The 14,391-nt window shown below is 36.5% G+C and overlaps 1 protein-coding gene across 1 annotated transcript in view; it reads left to right on the forward strand.

Annotated features, from left to right (window-relative positions):
- LOC121634036 (adhesion G protein-coupled receptor F5-like) overlaps positions 1 to 14,391 on the forward strand; it is a 253,610-nt gene that overhangs the window by 7,228 nt on the left and 231,991 nt on the right. The gene's annotated exons all lie outside the window — the stretch shown is intronic.

Genomic DNA, 14,391 nt, shown 5'->3' on the forward strand with positions numbered 1-14,391 from the left:
TCAGATTGTGAAAGAATGGTTCAGGGAGCATCAGACATCATTTTCACACCACAGAGCTGAAACCCAATGAGAATGGATGGGATGTGCTTAAGAAGGCTTTGTGGTGTGGTCAGGCTCTCTCATCATCAATACAAGATGTTGGTGAAAAATTTATTTAATTTTGGATGGAAATAAATCTTGTGACATTGCAGAAATCTAATGAATTAAGCCACAGGGAATGCCTTCTTTTAGAGAAACTCAGTTATGAGATTGGCGACAAGTTCTCAACCAAACGTAGTCTGTTTAATTTTGTGTAACTTACTTCAGCTCTGTAAAACATGAAGGAAACTTCCACAGAAGAAAATAACCTAATATACTAAAATACAGTCTGTAAACATGTAATTGTGACTTTGTCCACTTTAAGGACGGCTCAGAGAGACTGAGTTTATTACAGCTACATATGAGAACGAGGAAGGACACATGTACCTGTGGTTGCTGCAGCCGTAATGGAAAATTTACAATAACCCTTATATTCTGTAGACTACACTTTGCATTGTTAAAGCTTGGCTTATGTTTTACTCAGGGAGGAGAATGACTGTGTACCCAGATAAGGATCTAGTCAGCTCCCCTTCCCCCTTTTCTTTTCTTCCTTGTACCAGGCCATGAGGGGTTTACTACAATGACCTTCGACCTCGATGTTATCAGCTCATGCTCTGGCTATATTAACCAAGCACACATGTACCTCCCCAGACTCATGCAGCCAAAGCTTCTTTGACTGTGTGATCTCTCATTGCTGATCAGCTCTTAATTAAATACTTTGTTTGATTCTCACTCAGTGTGTGATCTTTGATAAATAAATTCCACTACACAGCGTTGCTATCTTATTAGGTCTCGTCACATTGTGGATCATCAGAGCAGCTGGAAGGGGTTGATCTGTGCAGCGTGACATGTGACACATGTTTCTTTCTTCAGCTGTTGTTTTACCACTTTTTGAAATCCATTGTTCAAAAGGATCGGATATACCAGTGTTTCTCAATCCAGGTCCTCAGGACTGACTGCCCTCCATATGTTAGATGTGTTCCTAATCCAACACACCTGATTCAGATTAATGAACATCCTCATCAAGTTTCTTTACAAGCCTGTTAATGAGCCACTCATTTAATTTAGGTGTGTTAAAGTTAGCTCTAAAACATGTGGGGCAGCGGGTCCCGAGGACCAGGATTGAAAAGCACTGATCTATACTAGTAGTTAACTGAAGCTAGCTAATAACTAAGTCGCACATATTGTGATAACTCAAAGAACATGAACACAAACTCCCAACTTGCTAATACTGTATGTTGTGAGGCAAGTTTTCTAAAAGCTCACAAAGGAACTTATTCTGATTATGATCATTTAATACCTGTGTAGAAATATTTTAAAATAATTCCAAACTAAATAAATATTTTACAATATGTAAAATAGAATCAAAAGGCTAGTTACTCTAAGGGAGGTTCTTGTGAATGAGCAGGCCGTACCTCCTGGGTAAGAAATCATGCTTTCAGGACACATCCTGTCATTCTTAAACTGTTACAGCTTTTCCTGATGCTAACATTGCTGTCTTTTTATTTGCAGTGATGTCAACGACACCTGAAGCCACAACAAACACAAACATGAATTTTACAACACCAGCTGGTATGAGCCATTATATTTTCAGGATGGCAGTTTGTGTTTGAGCTCCTAAAGATTGGCATTCGCACAGTAAAATCTAGAGCATAATCTGAAGCAATAATTTGGGTATTTTGGAGTTTTTAATTGAGCTTTTTTATTGTTCTGAAAATGTGTTTACCTCATGGTAAATTCTGTCAAGGCGCATAACGTGATGGACATACAGCACATGCCAACCTGTAACCAACCTGTAACCTTGCTGTTAAAGGTTTTCCTGTGAATGAACTAGAGTGAACTAGAGGCTCTCATAGAGTGCAGACCTCTGCCAAGCCAGAGGGTCGCTTGCCTGAGAAAAACCCTAAAAGGCCCAACAGTCCACAAAGTACCCCCTAAATTTTGAACCTTCTGGTCACCAGATCCAGAATATCATTATGATCCTTGTCAAACAAAGTCAGATTATAACATCTACCATGATGTCATCTTATTTTTTATTTGCCAATGATTCTGATCACTATCTGATAAGTTAGAAACTGTAATGGCAAAATTATCTCTATCTACCCAACACAAAGAATCCTTTAATAAATTCCTGGATCCAGACGTTGATCCGGATCAGTCCCAGAATGTAATCACTTGTAACTTCTTCTATTTCTCATGTTTGCAAATGTAATTAAATTCTGTCTATAACTTTTTGAGTTATGTTGCTAACAGACAGAAACACAAACTAACGCCACAGAAAACCCAGTAAGTTTAGGCTGTGCTCCAACAAATAAATGAGGAAGACTCTGATGGGGGAGAAATAATCAGCTCCTCTTACTATAACAGGACCAAGTTTACACATCCTTGATAAGATGCCGAGGCAGCCTTCATCTCTAGCTGCAACTAGAAGATGGTCTGTTGGACATGGCTTCACTGAATGCAGGGTCCTCTACTGGAACTGCATTGATGCCAGAATGATGCAGCATTCGTTCATTACTGAGCTGTCCACATGCGATACAATAAACCAAAATCAGCTGACATCCGGTGCTCTGTTTACTTGCTTGCACTATAAGAAGCTTTTTTTCTAATTGTTCCCCTCAAATAACTGATGAAAATATAAGAAAATTAATGTTAGTAAATGTAAGTAATGTAAGTAAATGTTGTAAGGTATTAAGTATTTCACATTTTCTAATCAATCCGACATGCAAATCAATTTTTTATTTATTTAGTGAAGCTTTGTCTACTTCAGAATGATAAAAAAAAAGATTCAAAGGGGAAAACATCCTCTACATAAATTGTAAATGTAGAAAAACTTTATCATTTTATTCTGAGTCGACGGGGTGTCAACATGACCCTCTCTGGTGGTTGTAAACATGTTAAAACAGAGATATTTTTTATATAAAATGGAATACGGGGTAGGATTAAATAAGTTCATGCTTCTTTTTAATTCTTTTTGAATGTGTTGGTTAACAATATTCTATGTAATATGTAATAACATGTAATAATACATGTAATTAAACACATAATATTATAATATGTTTGAAATGAACATTCATTCATTCAAAATCCATCCATTCATTTTTGAGTTATGTTGCAGATAGACAGACAGATAACATTGAAAACATAACCTCTGCCTTGGTGGAGGTAATTAAATCTTTCCTGTTCACCTCCACAGACCCAGTTGAGACTGATTTAATCCTGGACTTGGACATCCCAGTTATCAGTGTGCCACCAAACTTCTGTGAAATGTTCAGAAACATTTTGAGAAGTGTCCAGTTCCCCCTAAATGTTTCATCATCTTTAACAGTTATAGACGTAAACTTCACCACAGGTAAGAACTTTAGTTTAAATTTTAACTTTTTTTTTCTTTTTTTTTTTCTCCAGATTAAATTGATGATTACAAACTATTATAAATGATTATAAACAACCAATCACAAGTGAGCACCCTCGTGTAGCTGTGGCAATTCACATAAATTAATTTAATTAACAGTATAATCACATAAAATTGGTTAAAAAAACAGTCTCTGTTCTTTTTATTTCTCCTCAGGTGTACCTCCATGTCTAACTCCAACAACAACAATAACAACAACACCAGACTCAACAACCATAGCAAACACAACAACACCAGAAATTATAAGTACTGCTACAACAACTACACTAATCACAACGACCGCATCAACGACAGCAACTACACTAACAACAACAACGACAGACTCAATAACCATAGAAAACACAACTACACCAGAAATTATAAGTACTGCTACAGCAACTACACCAACCACATCAACTACAGCAACTACACCAACAACAACAACGACAGCAACTACACCAACCACACCGACCACATCAACTACAGCAACTACACCAACAACAACAACGACAGCAACTACACCAACCACAACGACCACATCAACGACACCAACTACACCAACAACAACTACAGTAACTACACCAACCACAACAACCACAACCACAGCAACAGTCATTTCTCGTAGTGCACAATTTACCATGGACATGGATTACCAAGATTCATACAACAACCAAGCTAATGAAGTTTACAAAAATGTGTATAATGCTGTAAGTATTGATGCATAATAAATGCAGTTTAATGATAATACTGATGCGCTTAATATTCCATAATATTCATTTCAACTCAATGTCTCAAACAGATTGAAACAACATGTAAGAACAGCATCTCCGGTTGTTCAGTAAGCACACTTTCCTTCAAGTGAGTCAAGTTTTAACTTGTTGATTATTCTCTCCCAATTAAGTCTGTTTTGGGGATTTTATCCTTTTAATCTTTTTTTTGGGTCATTTAAACTTTTCATTCGTATCTAGTATTTCCAGCAGCATTAGATGTAGGTAACTGATCCATCCACCCTGAAAATGATTGTGGCTCAGCTGCTGCTTTATGCTCTTCAGGCAGTTTAAAAGGGACCACTGTTGGACCTCACAGTGTTTGAATGAGCAGTATAGTTGAATATCATCAGTATACAGATGATAGGAGACGACACTATTGGGTCTATTGCTCCTGGTGGTGAGATTTCATGAAGTCTAAATTTGTATTGCAGGAGTGGAAGCACCATCGCTGTGTATACTATCAGTGCTCCTTCTCTTAGTGACCCAGACATGACCCAAGTAAAAAATGGGGTATTTAGTCAGCTGGCAACAAAATACAAAGTGGTGATTGACAGTAAGTCAGCCCTTTCAAGTTTTGCTTGATTTAAATTATCACATTTCTATTGTTACATTTAGAGATACTTAATTATGTGTAGAGATGACTTAAAAATAACTTTCTGACCTTTGTGTAATCCTGTGAAGGTAACACAACTTTGGTGTTTGAGCCACAACCAATATTTTTTGGGCATATTGTGAATGTGAAATGTGGCCCCCCACCACTGGACATCGGGATTGGTAGCAACTGGGAAGCAGTGTGGACTGTTAATGACACAGTCATTACAGCAGACGCACAACACATCTTTACCAAAACTTCAGATGGAGCATCGCAACTAACAGTGTCAAAATTTTCTGAAAAAGATAATGGTAAGAAACACCGCCAATGCCCCACCTTGCATGAAAATTCAAATACTTCTTTGTGTTCTGATTGGTTTAAATGCAAAATCTTGATGGGACTGATGAAATATTTATCTTAAAATGCAAACCTAAAAATCTTATAGAAATAATGGTTTTATTTTTAAGTCTAAATGAAAAATTCTGCACATTTTCTACATCTTGCCTAAAAACAAAGTTCTTGGTTTGCATGTAGTGAACCAAATATTAGAAGCAGACTATAAAACAACTGCATGTTCAGTGCACAGCAATATGGGTAAACATCCAAAACTTAAGCATTTGTGGGACGATAAGCGGTCCTGGGTGGGAGAAATGGCATGCTGTCAGACGTGAAAGAATTCAGGAGATGTTCTGGTGGAAATCTGATCAACCCAAGATCACTAGGATCTGATGCAGCTTCATGTTTAGCTGTTATGTGGTTGAAACCATCGTCCTGCATTAACCGATGGACGAACGAGTTTTCTTCTTTGTTGTTTGTCTCCTCTTCTTCATTAATTCTTTATGCAGCGCCGCCTCTGGCGGAGAGTAAAACACGTTAGTTACAAAGTCTGATTAGTTTGAGTTGTGCAGCATGAACATAGTCTCGGTCCAGAAGATAGTTCCACCCCTCAGCTGAACAGAGTCCTCAAGTCTAGCGGATTTAAGGACTGTAAGCGGACTATAAGGGGAAAAAAATGGATGGATGGATGGATTTTAAAATCTTGTGATAAATCATTTCATTCTGTTTCATTCTATTCTACAGTCATTTAGTAGACACTTTTCTCCAAAGCAACTAAATCTAAGATTTAAAATGATAAGAAAAACAAACTACAGATTAACATGATTATTTGAATATATCAAATGGATAATATGATAAATATAAGATATAATGTGGAAAAATGTAATAATGTAATAATCTGGAAAATATCATCAGCACCAGAAGCAACAGTATCATTAGGACATCTGATAGGCTACCATAGTCACTGTTGCAGGGCTCCACACACAGTTTTATTGCCTTAAACTCTCAGAAGTGAAAACCAGTGTCATGTTTTGTATCAGCAGAGTGGAATCTCAATACTCAGTAACGTACTGAACTTGAGTTTTTGAACTTGAGTATGGACTCCAGAGTATTGATCCACTCATCCCTACCATCATTCTCTCATCTTTCATGTCCTCTTCCATGCTGGATGTTGTGTTTTCTGGTTTCTGCTTCTTCATTTTGTTAGATCACATTTAAGTATGCAAGATTTCTGGCTTGGTGGACTAGTTTCTACATCGGCTGTGGGACAGAGTCGTTATGTGTGTGGTGTTCTGTGTTGATACTGTCGGTACACACCACACACAGTACATCAAAAAAGTTCAATGCCTGACTTTTTATCTTCATGTGTGGGGTCTCTAACAGATAAAAACTGTCTTCAGATTTAGAAAACCCTTATGTGTGTTCCCTGCTGTAGATAAGCGTGCCAGTTTTTAACACAAATTGAAGTTACAAGATTTCAGGATCCATTTCTGGTTGCAGCATTATACTACAAATTACTTTTCTAAAGTACTCTGAAGCCCACTGACTGCAGTGGCCTGAGAACAAAAAGATCACAGACATTCAGTAATGACTTCCATCCTTGACATTTACACACCTTTAATCTTGTTACTATATGGCCTGTTTGTTTTAACTCATATGAATGTCTGTAAATAGAGTTCAACTTGCATTCAAAATTAAATCTTCCATCTTCATGGAGGGAAAACTGACATTATTTTAATAAGCAGATCTGATGCTCTCCTCCTGTCACAACTTATTCTTTATTTATTCTTCTATATCTGTTAAATAACATTGATAACCTTTCATTTCAGGAAATTATACATGTAAGCTGATGGGGACAAATGGTTTCATTTTCCGACAGACAGGATCCTTGTATGTCCAAGACGCCATCCTACCAGCCGTCCAGAAACTGCTTAATCAGTCTGAGGTGACCTTGTTCTACTGTTTCTAACATTTCAGTGGGGCATTTAATCAGCGTTTTTTTTTTTTTTATTTAAAATAACATATTGTTTATATTGTGATAGTGTAGAAGTTATCATGTTATTCAGTCTCACATTCTTGTGAAGAAATGTCTGACTTCTTTATTGTGTGAATTTAAGTCATTCAGTATGGAAGCATGGAGCTGTCACCCAAATAAAAAAAAATCGGATCTTATCACGATATAACGTGATATGTTTATTGTAAAAACGTGAAACGTGTGATACGTTTCACCTATTTTTTCACAAACCACATGACTACCAGCCGTCACCACGGCAATCACAACACACGTCAAGATGTCAATCCAAATCCAATCCAAAGTTTTGTGTAAATATTTTTATTTTTATTTCTTATGTTGTATTTTATTGTTTATTGTATATCCATTCAATAAAAAGTGTTTTTTCGCCTCCTTGCACCATGTTGAGCTTCTGCCAGCAATGCATTGTGGTCCATATTGACCCGTCTGGTGACCATTGATGCTCACTACTTTTCAAGATGCATTGTGGGTAATTTTGAGTGCCCTACTTTTTTCTCTGGACATTCGGACAAAATGGCGTGACCCCTATATATGGCACTATGTAGGGAGTAGGGTGTACATTCGTATAAAGCCTTTCGCTTTAGCTGGCGCACAATCAGCTACGTCACGCAAATCGATCTCTATGGCAACGTGCCCAGGCAAGCACACACACAGGCAGCAATATGCTTGTACCACTTAAAACAGATCAGGACTTCACACATAGGCCAACACGGCTCGAGTAACGCAGTAAAACATGTTACTGTAGTGCAGTAGAGTAATTTCGTTATAGTATAACAAAATAAATAATATTTTAAATGTAGGAATCGTTTTCTGGATGCATAGATGCCATTTTATGTCTGTCAGTCTTGAACATTCTTGTACATTCAACTGAAGAAATAAGAACAATTTATGTCTTTTGAAACAAGCTGCATTAAATAATCTGTTATGTTTGTTGGGATACTGTGGCATGCTCCAGCTTCCCCTTGAGCCTAGATTAGTGGTGTAGAAAATGAAAAAATTAAATGGATGATTTATATGCAAGGAAACAAAATTAAGAAAGAAAATATTGCAGTGAGCTTCAGGAAGGCTGAAGAATTATTGCTTAAGACCACTTGAGCAGATTATAGGAAAAAGTGGACTTTCTGGAAGCAAAATTAAAGTAATGAGGGATTTAAGAGATAGAGGCGGGTTAATCTGTTTATCTTCTTAGAGCTTTTGGGCTAATGACATTAAGATGGGGTTTACACCACTGTCCCCATTTTTACTTCCAGACATGAGACTAGACAGTGAAAAAGTTTTTTATTCTCTGAAGTAAATGTGAATGTTTTTTTTCCTAAATACAAACCTATGAAGACCATTTAAATATATTGAAAATGTGTTAAATGCAAATAATTCCTGCTTAAATTTAGTTTGATCCTGGAGATAACGGCTACCCAAACTTTTCTCTCTTTATTTTTACAGAACCTGAATGAACAAACTCTTCCGGTATTCTTGGCGCAGCTCAGTAATGTTTCTGTGAACAACAGTAATGTAATAACTGGATCTCCTGCCAACATTAAAGCCATTGTTGATATACTTAAAAATGTAGCCTCTTCATCATTGTCTATCTCAATAAATAGAGATGTAATGAAGGTGAGTGAATTAGTCTTGTGAGGTTTACTTATTCTAATCAATATGTTATCTTAGATCTAATTTCTTTTTTCCCTCATTCAGGATGTCCTGAAAACTGCAGATGTCCTCACCAGTAATGATGCAACTGAATCATGGAGTACTTTGAACACAAATGATACTCAAAACAACCCTGATGCAAAAAGTTCCAGCTCATCATTTTTACAGTCTCTTGAGAATATAACATCCCGTCTTACCAATGACTCTTTCAACATCGACACACCTCTTATTCTCTTGAACAAAACCACATTCACAGATACTTATAGCAGTGACTTTAATTCCTCGGTGGCGGTAGACATACCAGAGTCTGATGGAATAAACAAGTCAATAACTGTGATAACATTTGCCTCCATGAACAACGTCCTTCCTCCAAGAGATAAAGTCAATTCATCAGTTAATGTTATCAATGGAAAGGTTGCACTTATCCAGTCCAATGGTACAATAAACAACATTTCTATAACATTTGATACTCTAAATGACACTCTGGGGAATCCGCAGTGTGTTTTTTGGAACTTCAGCCTCTACGATGGTCTGGGAGGATGGGACACTGAGGGCTGCTTCTTGGTGTTCAATGTAAACGAAACTGTCAGCTGTAACTGCAACCATCTCACCTCGTTCTCTATCCTAATGTCACCCAACATCCGCAATGACCCTGCCTTGGACTACATAACCTACATTGGAGTTGGCATATCCATGGGTTCCTTGGTGATATGTCTCATCATAGAAGGTGTCATATGGAAAAAAATAAGAATGAACACTACGTCTTACTTGCGCCACGTTTCCATTGTGAACATCGCCGTTTCTCTCCTGATTGCAGACATTTGGTTTATTATTGGAGCGGCTATTTCTGATCAGAACAACACATCAGCATGCTCTGCAGCAGTTTTTTTTATCCACTTTTTCTACCTTGCTATGTTCTTCTGGATGCTAGCCTCAGCTCTGCTGTTGCTCTACCGCACCATCAGTGTCTTTGATGGAGGCTTATCTAAGATGTCAATGCTGGCTATTGGATTTTCTCTGGGATATGGTGCACCTCTCATCATTGCAGTCATAACAGTAGCTGTAACAGCACCTAAAGATACATATATCCGAGAAAATGCAATCTTCTGGCTTAACTGGGACGAGTCCAAAGCTCTGCTGGCATTTGTGATCCCTGCACTGTTGATAGTGGTGATAAACCTCATAATCCTGTTTGTGGTAATATACAAGATGTTAAGGAGGAGGGTGTCCACGACTGCTTCACAAGCAGGTGAGAAGCATGTTCTGCTGGTAATTGTCAGAAGTTTGGCTGTGCTCACCCCAATTTTTGGACTAACTTGGGGTCTGGGAGTTGGAACCATGCTCAACCCAGATAATGACGAAATCCATATTGCATTTGCATTTTTCAATTCACTGCAGGTAAAAATTCAGTTGCTATCGATATTGTTTATTATATCATTGAATTACTTTTTATTACAGAATCCTTCATAGCATTTTCTTTTTTTTTTTAAGGGTTTCTTCATTTTGGTGTTTGGAACACTGTTGGACAAAAAGGTTTGTTTGTCTGTCTCAGTATTCAAAATCTTAATGTGATGATAGGAAAGACATCCCCTGCTTTTACCTTTTATAATCTTCAGCTTATATTTAATGCTTAATTCCAGTAGAGTTATCTTCTAGGTATCCAGATGTTGGATTAACCAGTAATTGATTATGTGTATCAACCTGTTCTACTAAAGTTCTGCAACTCAAATCATACTTTAATTTTTAAATTCAGTTCATAGAAGTGTTGACCTAATTATTGATAACTATCTGGGAAACAGTGAAGGGAGGTGAATGACATAAGAACATAAAAAGTTCTTCAGACAGCTGGAACTGGTGAAGTAAGTTCTTGTATGAGTTATTAAAGCAGTGCACTAATTATTGAGAATTAACTTTCAGGTGCGATCTGAAATAGCAGCAATGTCACAATCTTCCCAGAGCGGGACGAGGGTAAGAACAGATCTCCTAGTCATTTCTGTGTTTGTTGTTTTTGTCAGTTCATTTCCTGCTTCTGTGGCGGCCACTCATTCTCTCTTTTGCTCTTGCTATGATTTAGAGCACCAATGCTGGAAAATAATTCAGTAAACTGGGATTCTTATGGCTATGGAGATGAGGAGAAGGTATATAAAAATTTATTTCAGAATGAGCTAATACCAACTTTATAATATTTGGACTTTTGCTGCAATCCAAAACTTTATTGAGATACAGAAATTAATCGTTACATTACATTACATCTGCCATCCAAACTGCTCCCAGGATGGATTCTTGGGCTAAATCTTCAAGTGTAACTCTTGATATTGTCTTGAATTGTCCCCAATATGTTTGATACAGATGTCAATAATTCAGATAAAATGGTACATAATTTATTAACATTTGAATTTTGAGTTATTTAGTCTTTAACCCAGAACTAATAAATAAGAGCTGTTCATTATCTAATAAGGATTACCAAATTCTAGCATGCTAACAAGCTAAACAAGCTTTTTTCTCTTTTTTCTTGCAGATTCTTCAGGCGGCTACAATGTGTCATCAAATTTATCCAACGACTCATTCAACAACACCTAATAATACACTGCTCAGTTTAAAAAGACAAATCAGACTTTTTGTTCTTAACAGCTTCATAATACATTGGTCTGAACTTTTATATACCATCCAAAACAAGATTTAATTAGATCTTTCTGGATTTGCTTTGTCAATAATGAAGGAAGCAATAATCACGTCTTCTTGTAAAACTATTACAACTTTATAAAATATTTAATACTGTAGTCCTAACTGCTTTTTTTTTCTTTAGTATTTTTCATGAGATTTACTTCCTCATATATCTTTTTTGAGTTTTCATCTTTTGCAAGAGTTAAATGATTTTTGTATATTATTAGATTAGATTTTAATACTCTGGTCAGACTTTTGCTGATTCTAAATCTAACCAACATTTTTTATTTGAATTCTAGTCTGTTTGCTCAGAAAGTTTGCTTCATTTGGGGTATTGTGAAGGTGCAAATGAACTCTGATTTGGATCTTAAAGGTGGACTCGGTCTGCCTATGAATGTGGTTCTCAGTCAGTAAAATGTCTGATTTGTTTGATTGGTGCAGTGTGAGCACAAACTGCATCTGGAAGAACCTTGCACCCCCCAACTGAACCAAGTCCCCAATCGTACTGAGCCTAGCGGACTATCCTGGAGTGTTTCCATCTAAAAATGTTTTTGACATCTACAAGTAATCATCACATCCACCCATCTATCCATGCTTTACCTACTTATTCCAATCTAGTTGGGGTTAGTCATTACATAGTTTGCTAATTAAAAAACTTTTACAGTAGCTGCATCATCACTCTTCCTTTACAGATCAAATCTGATCTATGAAGCAAAGCAGTCCAACACAGAACAGCATGTTTGTTTACACTAAAGGAACAATGCTAAAAATTTCACCTCAATGTTCCATTTATTATTCCATATACTATTTTTAATGTTTTTTATTTTATTAATAAATTGGAAACATCTCTGGTATAACAGTGATGCAGTGGTTAGTACTCTCATCTAACAGTTTGGCAGCAGCTTGTAGAGCCGGGATGGACACCTCCGGTCCTCCTTCAGGTTTTAGATGTTTACCTGTTGCAGCACGTGGTTTAATTTTTAGTTATCCAACATCCTTCTGTAAAGTTCACCAGAGCTCTGTTAATTATCCTTCATTTGAATCAGGTGCGTTGGAGTAGGGAAACATTTAAAACGTGCAGGACGCCCTCGAGGACCAGAATTGCTGATTAATGTGTGATGTTCAGGTGCTGCTGTTTTCTTTTTTTATTTTCGACATTTCTACATTGCACAACCTTGAGCAGACCTCCATTAAAACCAAATGTTACTTTATAATTTTATGTATTTTGTATAATAATTTTGTTTTGCTTAAAACAACAGAAGTAAAAACGCAAGTGCACTTTAAAACAGTTTGAAGCTCCAGTTTTTTATCTGAGTTATACATTTAATAAATCTATGTAAAAAAAAAAACACACACACAAAAAAATGGTATTTTGTAATTGCTTATGTCTCCTTTATATCTGAAAAATGAAAGAACATTACTTAAATAATTGAAACCCTTAACATCCTGTTTATCTGAAGGTTTCTTATCCCCGGAAATGATTTTTAAAAAAGAAACCTCAGTGGTGCTTTAAAGATGCTAACAATAAATTTAAATTACTTCTGTTTTGTTTTACACAAAAAAAAAAATTTGCTCTGATTAGTTGTAAAATCTACAGAATGTATTTAAGCAAGTGATTATACTGACTAATAATAAACATTTTTCATAGCTTAACTGGGATTTTGGCTCTTTTCTTCTCAAAATCATGAAGTTACTTTCCATTATTCTCGTCTTTAGTTTAGTAAAACTCGGTTACATTCTGAACTGTTTTAGCTCTGCTATGAGTGTTTAAACTTGTGTTTCAATAGAACTCGTCTGTCTCAGTGTGTCCTTTAGCTAGAACATCCAGTGCATGGTGACAGAGAAGCAAGAACCACATGTGATTAGGAATCATTACTTAGTTATCAGTCAGGTCTGCTGCATTAGATACACGCTTCAGTTCAACATTCACACACACTGAACAGCACATCCTAATCTATTGTGTATTTGTGGCCTGCTTGCATTTATGATAATTGGACAATTACAGTCGGTTGTTTATCAAGCCATCACATTGTATGAGGCAGTCTCCTGGCCTAAGAAGATAAAATGTGATCACATCTGGGGTTCGGGGCTCAGGAGGATGACTTGTCCTCTGAGCCCTGCGCTGCATTGCTTTACCTGTGACCCGAATTAGAATTAAGTTTAGTGTATTTGAAGTGATTCTCTCTTATGTTTGTTCTCGAGCTTCCACTGAAATAATCATGTTAATAATTTGGTGCCGTGACCTGGATTAGTTGACTCTGAGACTCTGACCCATTTAGGGCCGTCGAGTCGATTCGTTCCTCAGACAATTTCAGACTTTCTAGTCTAAAGAAAGGTGAGCAGAAAACCTTGTTCTAATATAATTTCTGTCTATTGAACATACTAAAATACACATGGTCTGATTAATGATGTGCTCTGATCGATAAAATTTTACTGAAATATTCCACAAATTTATTAATGTTATTTTAGTGAAGCGAATAGTCTAAAACACATGCTCTCATTTAAAGTAAATACAAAAAAATAATAATTAAAAATAGACTCATGTAAGGGACAGTCTATGAGTGTCCTAGTCTAGGCGAATTTAACAAAATGAAAGACATAAAAATTCATCGTATGAATGAATAACCATTGATGGTTGTCTTCCAAATTTATTAGAGTCTAAAAGTTCCGGGAGAAGTTTGATTGTCTCGATGCCGCAGTACTGCCATGCCACATAAGGTGAAGACTCCTGTTGAGGAGAAGTATAAAATATCTGGAAAAAAAAAAACAACAATAAATTAAATAAATAAATAATCTTAATGAGGAAACAGGGATAAGTTTGTTATTTCCCATGTTAATGTGGGGAGGTTTTCTACTTGGTTGCTATTTTTACTGTGTATGT

Source organism: Melanotaenia boesemani, chromosome 22 (assembly GCF_017639745.1).
Source record: "Melanotaenia boesemani isolate fMelBoe1 chromosome 22, fMelBoe1.pri, whole genome shotgun sequence".
Classification (NCBI taxonomy): domain Eukaryota; kingdom Metazoa; phylum Chordata; class Actinopteri; order Atheriniformes; family Melanotaeniidae; genus Melanotaenia; species Melanotaenia boesemani.